The sequence below is a fragment of the Nicotiana tabacum genome, chromosome 11 (genome assembly GCF_000715075.1).
Source record: "Nicotiana tabacum cultivar K326 chromosome 11, ASM71507v2, whole genome shotgun sequence".
Classification (NCBI taxonomy): Eukaryota; Viridiplantae; Streptophyta; class Magnoliopsida; order Solanales; family Solanaceae; genus Nicotiana; species Nicotiana tabacum.
This window is the reverse complement of record NC_134090.1, coordinates 144,862,488-144,880,997: the sequence shown is the minus strand read 5'-3', so window position 1 is coordinate 144,880,997 and position 18,510 is coordinate 144,862,488. Positions and strand designations below refer to the sequence as shown.

Here is an 18,510-nt window from a genome sequence, read left to right as displayed (position 1 = left end):
TGGTAATAATAAAATAATATTAATCTAATAAAGTCGTTACATTGTCTCTAGGAGTATCATTTAGAATACTACCATTTGTTAACTCCAGCCAAATTATTACATTCTAGCCGAAATGTTTTCTTACAGAAGTAATAAGTTGTTTTGGAAGTAGACAAATGGAAATGAAGGAAAGTCCCGGATCTTACGACCAAAAAAAAGAAGAAACAAAAATGAAAACTACGTATTATTACTAATATAATAAGTTTACTACTACAAAGTCTTTATTAGTAGTAGTATTGTTTTTCTTCCTTCTTTCAATTATTTGTGTACTTCCATAAATAACTTAATAATTCTACATAAACATGTCATATTCTTTCCTTTTTAGTCGATCTGAAAAAGAATTATACTTTTTAGTTTTAGTAATAATATAACTTTAATGATATGATTTATAGTCACACGAATATTTATAACTTATTTTAGACCACAAGTTTCAATTTTTTATTTTATTTTGTGTCCCGTCAAACATATCACATCAACTAAGACGAGCAAGTAGTAGTTATTGTTTCTTCTTCTTTCTTTCTTTGCATTCGTCGTGAGAGTCTTTTATTCCATTTCAACAATCATTTGTCTGCTTTTAAAAAGAACTTAGTACTACCATTATTTTCCTTATTTTCCACAATCATTAATTTTCCTCCATGGCTTCTATCTGGCTAGCTCTTGCGTTAGTTGCACTGCCTTTTCTTCTGCAGAAAATGTTCAAGTTGAAGAAGAAACTTCCCCCGAGGCCAAGATCAGGGCTTCCACTTAATGGAAATCTACACATGATAGGTGAAAATCTTCACCAAGATCTTTATAAAATAGCCAAGAAATATGGTCCTATAATGACCATCCGCTTTGGTCTTGTTCCTACTATAGTTGCTTCCTCTCCTCATGCTGCAGAACATTTCTTGAAAAACCATGACCTAATTTTTGCTAGTAGACCATATAATGCAGCTTGTCATTATATTTTTTATAATCAAAGAAATGTGATCATGGCCAAGTATGGTCCATATTGGAGAAACAAGCGTAAATTATGCACTCTACAATTGCTAAGCAGTGTCAAGTTCAATTCATTTCAACCTATGAGGAAACAAGAGCTTGAAATTCTTATCAATTTCCATAAAAAGGCAGCATTGAATCAAGATGAAGTTGATATTAGTGCTAAAGTTGCATATCTTAGCGCCAATATGGCTTGTCTTATGGTATTTGGGAAAAAGTATAATATCGATGAGGATAATAAGGGTTTCAAAGGTGTGATTCAAGAGACATCGCATATAGCAGCAAGGCCAAATCTTGCTGAATTATTTCCTTTTCTTCGTTTTCTTGATCTCCAGGGATTGGCTCGTCGAATGAAACAAGTAGCTAAGGGTTGTGATGAGTTTTTGGAGAATGTTATTGACGAACATGTTCATTTATCCACTGATGAGAAGAAGCAAACTAGTAATATTGCTGATACACTGATGGGAATTATGCAATCTGGAAAAGCTGAATTCGAGTTCGATCGTTGTCATGTCAAAGCTGTTTTGCTGGTAATATTCATTAGAGTTCAGTATATGTACTTATTCATTTTCTGTTCTCCTTAAACTGTATATAGTTCACGTACGTGGTTTTTCCTGTTTAGGAGGAAAAAATGTAAAAATTGCACGGGGCACCCTATTTGGTCGTCCCCATTTAATCTATACCCATTTTTTAAAAAGGTTTTAACTTGTACCCACTTTTTAAACAACTACAGCCCCCTTTCTCCTCTTCCTTCTCCTCCTTCGTTTTCTTCTTCTTCTTCTTCTTCTTCTTCTTCTTCTTCTTCTTCTTCTTCTTCTTCTTCTTCTGTTGGTGCTGCTATGAAACTTCACTTCATGGCCATAAATATGTTTATCAGATTATTTTAAAACAAATTATAAATAATTACGTAAGTTAGTAGACAATAATTTGTGAATATTTCCACGTACGTAAGTTAGTATACAATGATAATTCTGTTTTTTCACGTTTATTGTTTCCAAAATTTATGATTTACATACTGTTGACAATTTGGTTATTTATCTAGTATGTTAGAAAGCTTTTTCAAAAACTTCAGCTTATATAGTGCTGAAGTTTTTACAAATGAATTAAATAACTTCAGCATCTTCTGCTAAAGTTTTTGAAAAGTTTTATGACAAAACTAATGAATCCAGGACAAAAAAAACTTCAGCTTTTAGTGCTGAAGTTTTTACAAATAAACTAATAGCCCGTTTGGCCAAGCTTCTAAAATGAGCTTATTTTGAGAAGTGCTTTTCTCAAAAGTACTTTTAAAAAAAGTGCTTTTGGTAAAAAGTAGTTTGTGTTTGGCTAAATAGATGGTGTTTGGCTAAGCTTATAAGCAGGTCAAACTAGCTTATAAGCATTTTTTGGCTTATCTACGCGTTTGATAAAATTAAAAGTGTTTATAAGTTAAGTACTTATAAGCCAAAAATAAGCCAAAAGTCATAAGTTGGTCTCTCCCAACTTATCAAATTTCAGCTTATAAGCACTTTAGATTTGACCAAAACACTTACTATTTTATCCCTAAAATACTTCTTTTTAAAACAAAAGTATAGTTTAACTCTTCAAAACCTATAAAGAGACGTTACCTTCCAGCCATGCCTCTATAAACAGATGTTGCCTTCTCTCTATAAACAGTAGAGGGGTTGATCTTATTGCTTCCTCTGCTACGCGGAATTCCCTAATTTCGTTCTCCTCTGCTCGTGGGTTGTCCATTGGTTGACTCTGATTCTCGCGCTCTCATTGTTGAAGGAAAGCTCTCTCCAGCCGTGCCTCTGCAACTATCATAAATATCTTGTGGTAACGAAATTCACTTGTCTTCTTAAGACTGCTTTGTTTCAACAGTACTGATTATGATTGTTGTGTTAATGCTACTGGATATTGACAGTAATATTTATGGCTACTTTGTTTCAAGAGTGATTGCTATGTTTCCCAACTCAATATTTTGCTCTCGTTTGTTCATTAAACTCACTTTTACTGTTTTTCTGTAAATATGCTCCAGATTTGAAGTGTTGTCCCCTTTAGGGCTCTTCGTTTAATCACTCTCTTTACACTCTTTAATGAAAGGAAAAGTGTGTGCCAGTGACTTTTACTGATCTCAAAATCTATATGATATATTTTCTTATTGGCTCGCTATTTATTTAAGTCAGAGAAGCAAAGGCCAATTTTTTTTTCTCGTCTCTTCTTCGGGTGAGTTTTCAATCCATTCCCAGTCATGTAGTCCTTCCTTTTGATGTGCCCATTTTAGTGCAAAACCTCTCATGTATGTTGCTGTGAAAGTTCTGGGTTGTGCTCTTCCCTTGGTTGTAGTATCATCAATTAAGATTACCACACTACATTGCCTTTTCCTTTTCATATTATCTTTCAAATCCATGCTTGTGCATACCATAATTGTTCCTTCAAGTGAATGAGCACTTGGTGCTAATACCACCCATTGAATTCGGAGTATATGGCATTGTCTTGACACAGTTTTGACGTGATGTATTGTATCAATGTGCTGCCATGTGTTTTTGTTCGTTAATGCATCGTATGTGCCCCCATTTCCTTACTAAAATCTGCTCCTCCTCTGCATTGTCAATCTTAGCAGAACACTGATTATTAATTCTCTTGGCATTGTTGCATCTGTGAGATTGGTTTTCTCAGAATTGTTGCATCCGTGCAGATGTCTTATGCTTTCCTCATTTTTCATATTGTCCTTGTTAGGCCAAAAGCATCCAGTTGTAGTATACATGTTTGCATCCAAAGATCTGTATGCAAACACTAGGGGGTGTAGAATGGCCTCAAGAAAATTAAGGTTGGTGAAGAAAGAATATATAAGGAGATTAGAGGTATCACTGTCAATAGACACTAAGTGATTTATTGGGCTACATGTGAGGACTATTTTGAGCAAATTTTATATGCAGAATTTTGGAGTCCTACTATTTAACCTGTGCACATCTGGTGAAATAATGACACCATGTTTCTTTTATTACTAACTGTTACTTTAACGGTTAGTTTCTTTAGCTTCGCAAATTATGGGACATAAAAAAATAAGAAGGCGTTCTTTTGAACTTTGTTTATTTTCAGTTGTGCATAAATATTATTATATGTGTATATTTATAGCTAAATCTTGTAATCTCTTCAGATTGTTAACATTCAATTATGGGGGAACGGCATAATGCTAAGTGGGACAAATATAAACATATTAAATTTATTGAATTGTGTGAGCAAGAAGTTAGAAAAGGAAATAGGCCAAACACTTACTTGTCTAAAGATGGATGGAAGAATATGGTAAATGAGTTCAATAAGAAGACGGGGCGAGAATATACTAAAAAACAAATGAAAAACCATTGGGATCACATGAAAGCATAGTGGACTCTTTTTAAGCAGTTGATGAGAGGTGAGACAGGTTTAGGATGGGATCCCACAAGAAAAATAATTATTGCAGATGATGATTGGTGGGAGCAAAAAATTAAGGTACATTGCTTGCCCTTTTCTATAATTATTTCATATCTATTTTAATTGTTAGTTTTATTTGTTTGCTTAGAGTAATTTTAAATTCTTTTTACAGGAGAATTCTAAATACAAAAAATTTAGGAACAAAAACCTTTCGTTGATATGGTTTCGTTACGATGCTTTATTTACTGATATTATTGCCACCGGAGAGAGAGCACGTGCAGCAAATCAAGAACAAGAGTCGGAAGTTGGGTTAGATCAAGATGATGATGGAACAAATGATGTTTATGATAATGACATAGAACAATGGAATGATGAAAGAAGCGATGAAAGTCATGACTTGCAGAATATGGATTCAATTACGTTTCCTGAGCCATCGCTTAAAAAGCGAAAGTCAATAGATGGCAGTGGCAGTAGCAGTCAAGTGAAAAAGTACAAGACAAAAAATAATTCATTATTGCTAAAGGAGGAGATACACTCCCTAGTTGAGTTCATATCTAATGACAACACATCTAAATCTTTAGAGTCCACCATTGAGAAGTGCATGGACATTTTAGAAAATATTTCTGGTATTCTTGGGGGGAGTGATATTTTTAATTGTGCTGTGAACTTGTTGACACAGAAAGAGATGCGACATGCATTTTTAAAGTTGTCCACTGATGAAGCTAGGAAATCTTGGTTGGAGTACAACCACCGACGATCCTTCGTGCCAAATAATCCATCTAATCCAATCTCAGAAGTTGTTGATGATGCCTTACCCATATTACATTAGCATTAGACATTTTAACTTGCCCTTTAAAGTATGTGCAGAAGGTTATATTTTCTTAATATTTTATTTCCTGTTTAGACATAATGGTGATTTAATCTTTTCTTGTTTAGACATTACGTGTTTTATTTTAATAGATGACTACTATCAACTTTGAAGTTAGCATTTGTCATTTTTAATTCGTAACAGTTTGTATGTTTGTTTCATTTCAGTTTAATGGAGTGCTGGAACAATGACTTGTTAAATGACGAAAATGAAGAAGAGGAAACTCAAGAAAATAAGAACCGGATGGCACTATGTCGAATAGCATGTAAGAGTATATTGATATATTATGAGAAATACATTTGCAAGGAACAATTTCGTACATTTAAACGCACTGGGAATATATTTATCCAAGAGATATTACATGGAAATGAGACTCGGTGTTATGAAAATTTTAGATTGAGGAAGTAAGTATTTCTTGATTTAAGCAAAGATCTAACTGATAAATATGGTCTTAAACCCACGCGTGGAATGTCTGTCTATAAGGAGTTAGGGATGTTCTTGATGATTTGTGCACATGGTGCCGGAAATCGATTGGTACAAGAGATTTTTTAACATTCAGGAGAAACAATTCATAGGCATTTTCATAGTGTTCTAAAGGCTATTGGTAAGCTTGCAAGAGACATAATTCAACCACATCCAAGTTATAATAATGGTGCGGGAGATCAGAAGCCATGTAATCAACGATATCTCACTTTCTTTAAAGTAAGTGACATACTTAATTACACTATTATATTTTTTACATTTTAACTCAAAAAATTATCTAGTGTAAACTTATATTTAGTTTATGCATGTATATATTTTTAGGATTGTATTGGAGTACTTGATGGCACACATGTGAAAGCAAGATTGCCTCAAGGTCAAGAGATACCATATATTGGGCGTAAAGGTTATCCTACTCAAAATATTCTTGCTATTGTCGACTTTAATATGTGTTTTACATTTGCATGGGCTGGGTAGGAAGGAGCACCTCATGATAACTGTATATTTTGTGAGACACTTCATAGACCCGAGCTGAATTTTTCACATCCATCTGGGGACAAATATTATCTTGTTGATGCAGGATATTCACACATAAAGGGATATATGGCTCCATATAAAGGGGATAATGTGAGATACCACCTTGCAGAATTTCCTCAAGGTGCGACACGACAATTGCGAGCACCAAATGGACATAAAGAAATGTTCAATTATTTGCATTCTTCTTGCAGAAACATTGTAGAGCGATTATTTGGGGGTTGAGGAAATATGTGAGGCACAGGGTTAACTCGTTCGGGAAGGTGTTTTGCTCCCGCAGAGTTAAGAAGGGCCAATCCAGTAGCGACAAAGAATCCAGTTACTAAGGAAGAGGCGGAAGAATTTTTAAAGAAAATGAAGGCGCAAAATTACTCCATTGTGGAGCAGTTGAGGAAGACCCCGGCACAGATCTCATTGTTATCGTTATTGATCCATTCAGATGAGCACCGCCGGGTATTGATGAAAATTCTGAACGAAGCCCATGTTCCGGATAAGATGTCCGTGAACCATCTGGAGAAAATAGCAAACAAGATTTTCGAGGTCAACAGGGTCACTTTTTCAGACGACGAGTTGCCCGTGGAGAGTACAGAACATAATAGAGCCCTTTATTTGACCGTGAAGTGCGAAGACTCGGTAGTCACTCGAGTACTGATTGATAATGAGTCTAGTGCCAATATTTATCCTTTGACCACATTGAACAAACTGAAGGTCGATGGTGACAGAATTCACAAGAACAATATCTATGTTTGAGGGTTTGATGGTGGTGGTACAGACACAGTGGGTGACATCATGCTTGAATTAACAATTGGTCCAGTTGAGTTCACCATAGAGTTTTAAGTGTTAGACGTGGCAGTGTCATATAATATTCTGTTGGGGCGACCCTGGATCCACGCTGCCAAAGCAGTGCCTTCTACATTACATCAGATGGTCAAATTCGAATGGGATAGACAAGAGATCGTAGTACATGGGGAAGACAATGCAAGCGCCATAAGGGATGCCATCGTACCCTTCATAGAAACTGATGATGACAAGGGATTGTGGGTCTACCAGGTTTTCGATACGGTTTTAGTGGACAAAGTTCCCGAAGGTGAAAGCATCCCACTTCCCAAAATAGCAGCTACAACTGTCATGGTAGCCTCGGAGATGTTGAAGAACGGGTTTGTGCCAAGCAAAGGTTTAGGGGTTGATCTTCAGGGTATTGTTCAGCCGGTTTCTTTGCCCAAAAATCTGTAGACCTTTGGGTTGGGGTTCAAGCCTATAGCGGCGGATGTGAGACAGGCCCGCAAGTTGAAGAAAAGAGTCTGGGTCCTTCCCAAGCCAATCCCGCGCCTATCCAGATCATTTGTCAGAGCAGGTATCAGAAAGTTGTCGGTCACGAAAGTTCTCGGACCACTGATTGGTCCAGATGGAGATTTGAATGAGGGCTTGGAAAGGCTGTTCGCCAATGTCAACATGATAGAAGCTAGAGAAGGGTCCAGTAGGCTAGATGTACAGTTTGTGGGGCCTAGGGCAAATATCAACAATTGGATGGCTACTCCTCTTCCTACCCGGAGGGAGTCTTGGTAGTGGGCTCTGATTTTTCTTTCTTGTCTTTTTGGATTATTCCAGGGTTGTAATCTAGTTTTGTTTTGTATTCGGCAAAGTGTGAAACTCTGTTATCCCGTATTTTAATAAAGTGAAAGCTTTTTTCTTCTTATTTTGTTCTAATGTTGTTTTCTTCTTTTCTCTTTCTGAACAGTTCTCTTTATATTGGTTCTAATGACATGGCATGCACAACGGATCTTCAACCCAGTCTAAAAAATCAATCTGATTCCGAACTAATTGTACAAGAGGTCGATTATGATGATGAATCGGAATACGATGAGGACGAAGCCATCGAAGAGATAAACAGAGAGTTAAGCCAGTTTGAAGAGAAATCCAAACCCAACTTAAATGACACAAAAGCCATCAATTTAGGGGATGCAGATGATATCAGGGAAACTAAAATAAGCATCCACGTTGCACCAAATATTAGGGAAGAACTAATCAAAGCACTTATTGAGTTCAAAGACGTTTTTGCATGGTCGTATGATGACATGCCGGGGTTAAGCACGGATTTAGTGGTTCACAAATTGCCCATTAACCCGGTATGCCCTCCCGTCAAGCAGAAATTGAGGAAGTTCAAAACAGACATGAGTGTGAAGATTAAAGAGGAAGTAACCAAGCAGCTGCAAGCAAAGGTTATTCGGGTCACTCGATATCCTGATTGGTTGGCTAATGTGGTGCCAGTGCCGAAGAAAGATGGGAAGATCAGGGTGTGGGTCGATTACCACAATCTGAACAGGGCAAGCCCAAAGGATAACTTTCCATTACCCAATATCCATATCTTGATCGATAATTATGTCAGACGTGAGATCGGGTCTTTTGTGGATTGCTATGCTGGGTATCATCAGATTCTGATGGATGAAGAAGATGCGGAAAAGACGGCTTTCATTACGCCGTAGGAGACTTATTGCTACCGGGTAATGCCATTTGGTTTGAAGAATGTTGGGGCAACGTACATGAGAGCAATGACTACTGTGTTTCATGATATGATACACAAAGAGATTGAGGTATACGTGGACGATGTGATCATAAAATCCAAGCATCAGGAAGACCACGTAGCAGACCTAAGGAAGTTTTTCCAAAGACTTCGAAGGTACGATATTAAGCTCAACCCGGCCAAATGTGAATTTGGTGTTCCATCTGGAAAGCTGTTGGGATTCATCGTCAGTTGGCGAGGCATTGAGTTGGACCCGTCAAAGATCAAATCCATCCAAGATTTGCCACCGCCGAAGAACAAGACAGAAGTAATGAGTCTGTTGGGAAGGTTGAATTATATCAACAGGTTTATTGTGCAACTCAAAGCAACTTGTGAACCCATTTTTCGGCTACTGAAGGAAGATGTTGTGGTAGAATGGACGGCAGAATGTCAGGAAGCATTTGACCAAATCAAAGGATATTTATCAAATCCACCTGTGTTGGTTCCACCTGAGCCGGGAAGACTGTTAATTCTTTATCTAACGGTCCTGGAGAATTCGTTTGGCTGCGTACTGGGGCAACAAGACATTACAGGAAGGAAGGAGCAAACCATCTATTATCTCATCAAGAAGTTTACAGGCTATAAGGTTAAGTACACTCAACTCGAGAAGACATGTTGCGCCCTAACTTGGGTGGCCTAGAAATTGAAGCATTATCTGTCATCATATACTACTTATCTCATTTCACGCTTGGATCCACTGAAGTATATTTTCCAGAAGCCTATGCCCATAGGGAGATTGGCGAAATGACAGATATTACTCACAGAATTCGACATCGTCTATGTGATGAGGACGGTCGTGAAGGCCCAAGCATTTGCTGATCACTTGGCTGAGAATCTTGTTGATGAAGAATACGAGCCCTTGAGGACGTATTTCTGATGAAGAAGTGGTGCATATAGATGAGTTGGAAATGACCAAGGAACCAGGATGGAAGCTTTTTTTCGATGGAGCCGCAAATGCGTAGGGAGTTGGAATAGGAGCGGTACTTATTTCTGAAACAGGACATCATTATCCTGTTACAGCTCAGCTCCATTTCTATTGTACCAACAACATGGCTGAGTATGAGGCATGCATTTTGGGTTTACGGCTAGCTGCAGACATGGATGTCCAGGACGTATTGGTCTTGGAAGACTCGGACCTCCTGGTGCATCAGATTCAGGGTGAATGGGAAACAAGGGATTTGAAGTTCATACCATATCGACGATGTTTGCACGATCTGAGCAAGCGATTTCGATCAGTGGAGTTCAGACACATCCCAAGAGTTCATAATGAGATTGCCGATGCTTTGGCCACCTTAGCATCAATGTTGAACCACCCAGACAAAATTTATGTTGACCCGTTGCATATTCAGGTTCGTGATCAGCATGCTTATTGCAACATGTTAGAGGAAGAACTGGATGGAAAACCATGGTTCTATGATGTCAAGGAATACCTCAAGATGGGGATATACCCGGGGCAGGCCACCGGAGATCAAAAAAGAGCCATTCGGCGACTGGCAAATTGATTTTTCCTTAGTGGAGGAGTGTTGTACAAAAGAACACCAGATTTGGGATTGCTGAAATGTATAGATGCTAGTCAAGCCACGACAGTTATGACAGAGCAACATGTTGGAGTTTGTGGGCCACATATGAGCGGATATGTATTGGCGAAAAAGATTCTTCGAACAGGGTACTATTGGCTCACTATGGAGCGTGATTGTATCAGTTTCGTGCGAAAATGCCATCAGTGTCAGATACACAGAGATCTGATTCATTCTCCGCCGATAGAATTGCATACAATGTCAGCACCATGGACATTTGTTGCCTGGGGCATGGATGTCATTGGACCTATTGAGCCGGCAGCTACCAACGGTCATAGGTTCATTCTGGTGACCATCGATTATTTCACTAAGTGGGTTGAAGCTAAAACTTTCAAGTCGGTAACTAAGAAGGCAGTGGTAAATTTTGTTCATTCCCATATCATCTGTAGATTTGGGATCCCAAAGGTGATCATCACGGACAATGGCGCTAATCTTAACAGCAGTTTGATGAAAGAAGTATGTCAATAGTTCAAGATTACACACCGTAATTCCACCCCATATCGTCCCAAGGCGAATGGAGCAGTTGAGGCAGCCAACAAAAACATAAAGAAGATACTTCGGAAGATGGTAGAAGGTTCGAGGCAATGGCATGAAAAATTACCATTTGCATTGTTGGGTTATCGCACTACTGTCCGTACTTCAGTAGGGGCAACTCCTTATTTGTTGGTATACAGAACTGAAGCAGTAATACTGGCAGAAGATGAAATTCCATCCCTTCGGATTATCGCTGAGGCTGAGATTGATGATGACGAGTGGGTCAAAACCCATTTGGAGCAAATGAACTTGATTGATAAAAAGAGGTTGGCAGCTGTGTGTCATGGCCAGTTATATCAAAAGAGAATGGCAATAGCCTACAACAAAAAGGTGCGTCCCCGGAAGTTTGAAGTGGGCCAGCAAGTGCTGAAACGCATCCTCCCACATCAGGCTGAGGCAAAGGGCAAGTTCGCCCCGAATTGGCAAGGGCAATTCATTGTAACCAGAGTGTTGTCCAATGGCGCTTTATGTTTAACAGATATCGAAGGGAAATGCGTTGACATGGCTATCAATTCTGACGCAGTTAAGAGATATTATGTATGATTTCTTTTAATTGTAATTGTTGTTTGTTTGCATTTGGCATGGTATCGGAGAATGAAATGACGGAGGCAATTTGTTCTTCCATCCAAACACTTCAACCTTTGCTTCCCTTTTTTAGCCTTATTTATTCTTTCATACCCCTCTTTTGGAATTAGTAATGAAAATGAAAGAAAAAGAGAAGAGAAAAATAATGATAATAAAGACAAAAGAAAAGTCACAAGGAAAACAAAGGAATTGGGAACTACGTTTGACCTGATTATTCAAAAAGGATACGTAGGCGCCTCACGGCTCGGTCATAGTGTAATAAGAATCAAAAGTCCCCAAGCAAGAAAACTGGGACAGAAGTTGTGTTTATAATTTTGGGGAAAGAAAGTTGATTCCAAGAGTTGTAATGTTTTACCCATCAAAATTATTTTAAATTTTTCTGTTAGCCATACACAAAAACCCATATTGATGTCCAAAAAAAGACCTCCCGATCAGTATCCGGGAAGTGCCAAGTCATGCAAATGGAAGTCGGGAATAACACTCTGATCCTCAGCAGAGAAGAGGATCATAAGCTGGAAATGAATTGATAGCCGAAAGAATCCCCAGCAGAGAGAGTCATATCGGTAACACTCCAATCCCCAGCTGAAAAAAATAAAATAAAATGAGAGAGTCTTATCGGTGAAAACCTTCACAGGCACCATAAGGCGACGAGAGTTGAGGGAAATGAGAGAGTCTTAATAGTGAAAACCCCTCGAAGGGCACTATGAGGCGACAAGGGGTCAAAAGAATCAAACAAGATAAAATTGACGGAAAGGATCCGTCGAGGCATCAAGCAGTGCAAAGATGTTGAGTCGACAAAAGAATTGGGCGCTTACATATCCCCAACAAAGTAAGACCATTAGAAAGATTGATTGATATAAATAGACTGTGTTGGTTAATCCAAAATGCACTACGTGATCATTGGGATCGGTTGTACCATTCAGATAAGTTCTTTTCCCTTTTTCTTCTCCCCAACATTTTTCAGAAAACTATTCTTCTCTTATTTTCTTGAATTCATCATTTTTTATTTTTAAAGACTTTATCTCCCCAGCAATTTATTTTTGAAAAGGATTTTCAGATCTTATTACCAGTTGCCAAGATTGTGCAAAAACACAATGTGGATAGGACGGGCCAAAGATAATACAATGGAACGAGAAAGACGTTCGTTGCAAGACCAAATGATGGATTGGTCTAGGATTTCGGGGAGAGTATGGAGAAAAGTGGGAAGCAACAATTGGTGAATAAAGAATCATCAAGAAACAAGAGCATCCCTGGCAGATTATCGACCAAGTTCCAAGAGGGTCGGACAACACGGAGCAGGGAAAGAAGAGGGGGAAAACCATCCCCATCAGGGATATGATCGCCAGCAGGAATATCATCCCCAACAAATAATCTCATCCCCAGCAAGCTTTGGTAATGTAATGGAACACAAAGCTGGGAAAGGAGAAAGAGAAAACCATCCCCATCAGGAGTGGCACGACCATTCACCATGTTTTAAACTAACAAAAAATTTTCTTTGATTTGAAGCAAGGACAGGAAATGTTATAGATGATGAAAAGACATCATGATACAAGAAAGATTGTCAAACTGGGGCAGAAAATTTTCTTTCATTTTGAAAATTTTCCGGAAGTCCGGTACCCACTTGGGGAAGAAGCAAGATAACACAAGTTTGGGGGAAAATGGTATCCCCAGCAGTTTCGGAACAAGACCAAACAAGTTTAAACGAAGCAATTTCGGAAGGGAGATAACACAAGTCATAAGGGAAGTAGTTCCAGTGGAAGGAAAAGCACCAGCTTTAAGGGTAGTAGTCTTTAAAGGAGGAAAATAACATATTTTTGAATAAAACACTGGTGTTATTCCCAGCAGTTTTCAGAGGAATGAAACACCAGTTTTGAGGGAAGCAGTTCTGAAAGAAGATGATTCAAGTTAAAGGATTCAGGAGCCCGCCTGTAGAATGGAGGTTGTCATATTTTAAGTCAAAGGAGTCAGGAGCCCCCCTGGAGAATGGAGGTGTTATATTTTTAAGAAGTTGTTAAAGTCAGGAGCCCGCCTGGAGAATAGAGGTGTTATATTTTTAGGAAGTTGTTGAAGTCAGGAGCCCGCCTGGAGAATGGAGGTGTTATATTTTTAAGAATTTGTTAAAGTGAGGAGCCCGCCTGGAGAATAGAGGTGTTATATTTTTAGGAAGTTGTTGAAGTCAGGAGCCCGCCTGAAGAACGGAGGTGTTATGTTTTTAAGAAATTGTTGAGGTCAGGAGCTCGCCCGGAGAATGAAAGTTTTATATTCTGGAGAAATAGTTATTGTTGAAGTTAGGAGCCCGCCTGGAGGATGGAGGCTGCATTATCTTTGAATTGCCGTTGAAGTTAGGAGCCCGCCTGGAGAATGGAGGCCGTATTATCTTTTAAAGTCAAGTTGGAGTCAGGAGCCCGCCTGTAGAACAGAGGAGTACATTTCAAAACGAAGTCAGGGGCCCGCCTGTAGAACAGAGGAACAAATTTCAAGATTGAGGTCAGGAGCCCGCCTGTAGAACGGAGGTTGTTATAATTTTAAGTCGAAGAAGTCAGGGTAGAACGGAGGTTGTTATAATTTTAAGTCAAAGAAGTCAGGAGCCCGCCTGTAGAACAGAGGCTGTTATAATTTTAAGTCGAAGAAGTCAGGGGCCCGCCTGTAGAATGGAGGTTATTAAATTTTAAGTTGATGAAGTCAGGAGCCCGCCTGTAGAATGGAGGCTGTTAAACTTTAAAGTTGTTGCAGTCGGGAGCCCGCCCGTAGAACGGAGGTGTTACTTTTAGGTTGTTGCATTCGGGAGCCCACCCGTAGAACAGAGGCGTTACTTTTTAAGTTGTTAAAGTCAGGAGCCCGCCTGCAGAACAGAGGAATACATTTCAAGATCAAATTAGAGGTCAGTAATGTGGAGGGTTACAACAAAATACCCCCAGCACGAATCCCATCGCAGAAACTAGAAAGAAGACTACAAGAACAAGTCGGAGATAGATAAGATTTTGTAATTCCTAGTTTAAGTCTAGCTTCTTGTTTTATTTTGGCACGGTGTAATAAGGAGATCGAAAAGCAGTAGAAACAGCATGCAGCAACAGTAACAGGAAAATGTAGTCCCATGGTAGTCCCAGCTACCAAAACTTCCCGAACTACATTGACCTGATTCCCTTTTAGCCGGGGATATGTAGGAAACCTTTGAAGCAGAGGTTCGGTCAAATCTTTCAAAAAATGCTTCACACGGAGTAGCCGAACGGGCAAAAATCACTCGTATCCGCTCACTTTATCTTTGCACGGAAGCTCTTCGTGTTTCCGGACAAAGAGGGGCAGTTGTGAGCACGTGATTTTTGCCCTATGAGAACTACTCCCAAAAAATTCAAATAAAAAACGGTTTTGTGTTGTTTTTGATTTATTTGTGCATGTTTTAAGGAAAATACAAAATATGTGCTGCATGTGCATTTAGGATTTAATTTTACAATTTAGGAATTAATTAAACAATCAAGTTTGTTTTACAAAATGGAAAAATCACAAAAATATGTACTTTGCATTTTTTGCATTTAATGTTCGAATTGTGTGATTTTATCTTTATTGATGTTTAATTTCGTGTGATAGTTATTATTGAGAGTCAATATTTTTAGTTAATTGTCGATTTTATAATTTAATTAGGATTTTTAGTTTTATTGTTGAAAAGGAAAATTGAAAAAAAGAGAATAAGAAGAGGAAAATTCAGTTGGGCCAATTTAGCCAAGCCCAAATCCAAAACACAGCCAAACCTGGCCAAAAACCAGCTCATACCCGCCCCAAATCCAGTCCACCTGCGACTAATCTAAACGACGTCGTTTTAAGTCAGTCAATCTCAACCATTCGTTTGATTGGATCGAATGGTCCAGATCAACTCCTCCAATACCCGACCCATTCCCATCCAAGACCGATCTGGTCTCGAGGTAAGTGAAGCGACGTCGTTCCCATTAATGAATGGATCCAAGCCGTTAATCTTATCAGATCGAGCGGTTTGGATTCATTCTGCCCCTTCATATATATATACTTCAAACCATACCCCCCCCCCCAAGCCAACCCTCCCTCACATCTTCGTCTCTGAGCTTCAGAGACCAAACAGATCCTCCGCCTCTTACCACCGTGCTCCGCCCACCGGAAATCACCTCATGGCGGTTTCGGTGGTCCAAGCGACCCCATCTTTACACCACTAATTCCCCTCGACCTCCCCAATCAGAACCCCTAACCCTTATCCCTCGAATCTCAGCCGTTTGCTTCGAATATTAGATCGAAAGTAAGGCCGGAACCCTAGTTCGTCCAATGACCCCCAGTTTCACATCACAGCTCCGCCCTGACCTCTTCTCTCCAAATCCACCCTCCTCTTCCTTCGAATCTAGTCCCAGCCGCTCGAATATTGATTTTGAGCCAAGAACCCTAGCGCCGCCACAAGATCCCCTGGTGGCGGCGCCTAACCTAAACCCTCCCAAACTCACACCCACTGAACCACCTAGCTACCCCCGTCCCAAATTTCACCCAGGTTCTGCCCAAATCTTGTCAAAGCCTTTCGAATTTCAAATCGAAGGCAAGCCCTAGAGGAACCAGCTTCAGGTTGTGTACGAAGCTAAGGGTTTGAGGTCCTGACCGACTTTAGTCGAGTGTTCTCAGTCGAGAACACTCGATTAAAGTCCGTTTTTACCCCAAAAGGCTCAAGTCGGAGTTACGAGCAGAGCGAGTAAGAGATAGGTCTGAGTTCGGATGTATTTTTTCTGTTTTCTGTTTGTTTTTCATGTTTTGTTGTTTGTTTGTTTAAGATGAGTTCAAATTCGTCTTTTCTTTCTCCCTCAGACCTTTTATTTGGTCCAATTTTATCATTGCTTCTGTTTGTTGTCGGTTGTTATATGCTATAATTTGTGTAATCGATTGAATAAGTGTCGTTGATTAGTCTGTTATGCTTGAATATTAGATTAGCATGATAATAGTTTAATTTTTGGTTCATTCCCGTAGGTTTACCCTCCTGTTTCTTCTCTGTTCTAATTTTGTGTTGAAGTAAGCCTGTTGGTATCATTTGTTTCAAATTGTTCCAATTTCCCTTTCTCATTGTTATTCACCATGTTTTTTTTCATATGAGTTCAGTTTGTTTCGTTCGGTGTTCATTTGTTCTTGTTTAGGTTAGAATTGTGTTAGCTTAATCCCTGTATCAGCGCGATGTTTGATTCAGTTTCAGTTTCAGCTTCAATGATTCTGTTGGGGTCCGTGTGGTGTTAATATGGTTTTGATTCAAGTTCAGTTTGTTGGTTCCAATTAGAATTCAGCTTTAGTCATTTAGTTGTTAGGAATTTGATAGGCTAGATTGGTTATAGCTGAGGTGTTTAGAGTTTAAATTCAGCTCATTTAGATAATTGAATCAGTGTAGCAAATGGCTTAGTTGAATATTCTGACAGTAGGGTACTAAAGTACCATTTGAATAATGAAATAGTTTAAAACAGTAGTGGAGGGGTTGATGGTTGTGTAAGGGATCATGGGCACCATTTCACAAGGTTTAAGGGATTTGAATAGAAAAATAGGCTGCCCATACCCGTGTGGGATTAATAAATAAAAAGAAGTTTAGTGGGGAACAAAACATATTCTAGTGGAATTAAAAGAGAGATCATGGGCAGAATTAGTTTAAAAAATTCTGCCTAAGTGCTCTTGAGAGCTGGCAAGGTTAGGGTTGGGTATAAATGGGGGTCTTGGTTTTTCTTTAAAAAAAAAAAAGGAGTTCTCTTTCAGTTTTTTTTCCAGAGAGTCTAGGGGCTTTTTGAATCTGAAGAAAAAAGATCACTGTTTGAGAGTTTAAAAAGGGTTGGCTTTTGAAAACACCACTCTTTCAAGAAGTCACACGTTTGAAAATCGATGGAAAAGGGTCTTAAAATCAGTCTAGGATAGATGTTAAGTCAGTTCTTGTTTCTTCTTTAGCTTGGGAAAATCAGTTTGAAAGGAAAAAAGGTTAGGCGTTCATGGAGTTTGTTACTATGCCATTGGGGTCCAGAGTTGTTGTTAATTTGATTTTGAGTAAGCTGGGTCTGTCGTAGTTGTTTGGTTTCCTTCCTGAAGTTGAAACTAGTGTGTTGTCTAGTTAAAGTTGACTCTTGGACTGCTTTCTGCTACTCTTTTGGTTTGAAGTTGGTTTCAAGTTAGGTTTATTTTGGGTGTTGTTATTGTTGTGTTGGTTTGTTTGTGTTGCTGTTTGGTATAGCTGGGGAATTTTTAACTGGTTTTCCTGAGTTGCTGTTGGATATCTGTTACTGTTGTTGTTGTGTTGTGCTATCTGTTGTGATGATCACTCCTTCTTCTCCTCCATTGTATTCCATTTCCAGGTACACATTCTAAAAACCCTGTGTTGATGTAAGCTCGAATTTGAAGTTGAAGTCGAGATGAAATGGAAATGCAGCTGTTAGTTCTATTTGACATGACTGTATAAATAAACTGAAACTGTTTCTTTATTAGCTAGATTATCACTCGATATGTCTTGAACATATATAAGCCTGTGATCTCGAGCAGTGGTTGTATTTAGTTTTATGTTAGGTTAATAGGATAGTTAGATTAATTTCAGTTTTGGTAATTTGTTTCGTGAAGTTATTTGAAAGCGATTCACATTGCAATAAACCTTTAGTAATGGTCGTCATGTGTTTTGTACTAAAATAGGATTGTTTATTTGCTACATCATGGCATGTTAAAATTGGCCCATAAAGAGTGTTGTGGTTATTTTGTTCAAGTTGTTCCAAGTAGAACGACGTACTGCTTTCACCATAAAATCACGATGCTTACCTAATGACCTGCAAATGAATAAGTAAATGTTTGACTTCAGGGGCTCGATCCCTCGATCTCTCCTATGCAGCTTGGCACGCCTCATTCAGTTTTGGGGTTGCCTCAAGGCCCACCTGTTGTTGTTCGTTCACAAGTAGAATTAGTTGGCCCATTTAATTTGGGCCTGATTTAAAGGTTTCAGTATATAG

General features: G+C 38.9%; 1 pseudogene; it reads left to right on the top strand.

The window, feature by feature from the left end:
- The first annotated feature begins 674 nt into the window (after nucleotides 1-674).
- The window catches only part of LOC107806843 (cytochrome P450 71AU50-like), a 30,593-nt pseudogene continuing 12,757 nt past the window's right edge, over nucleotides 675-18,510 (top strand).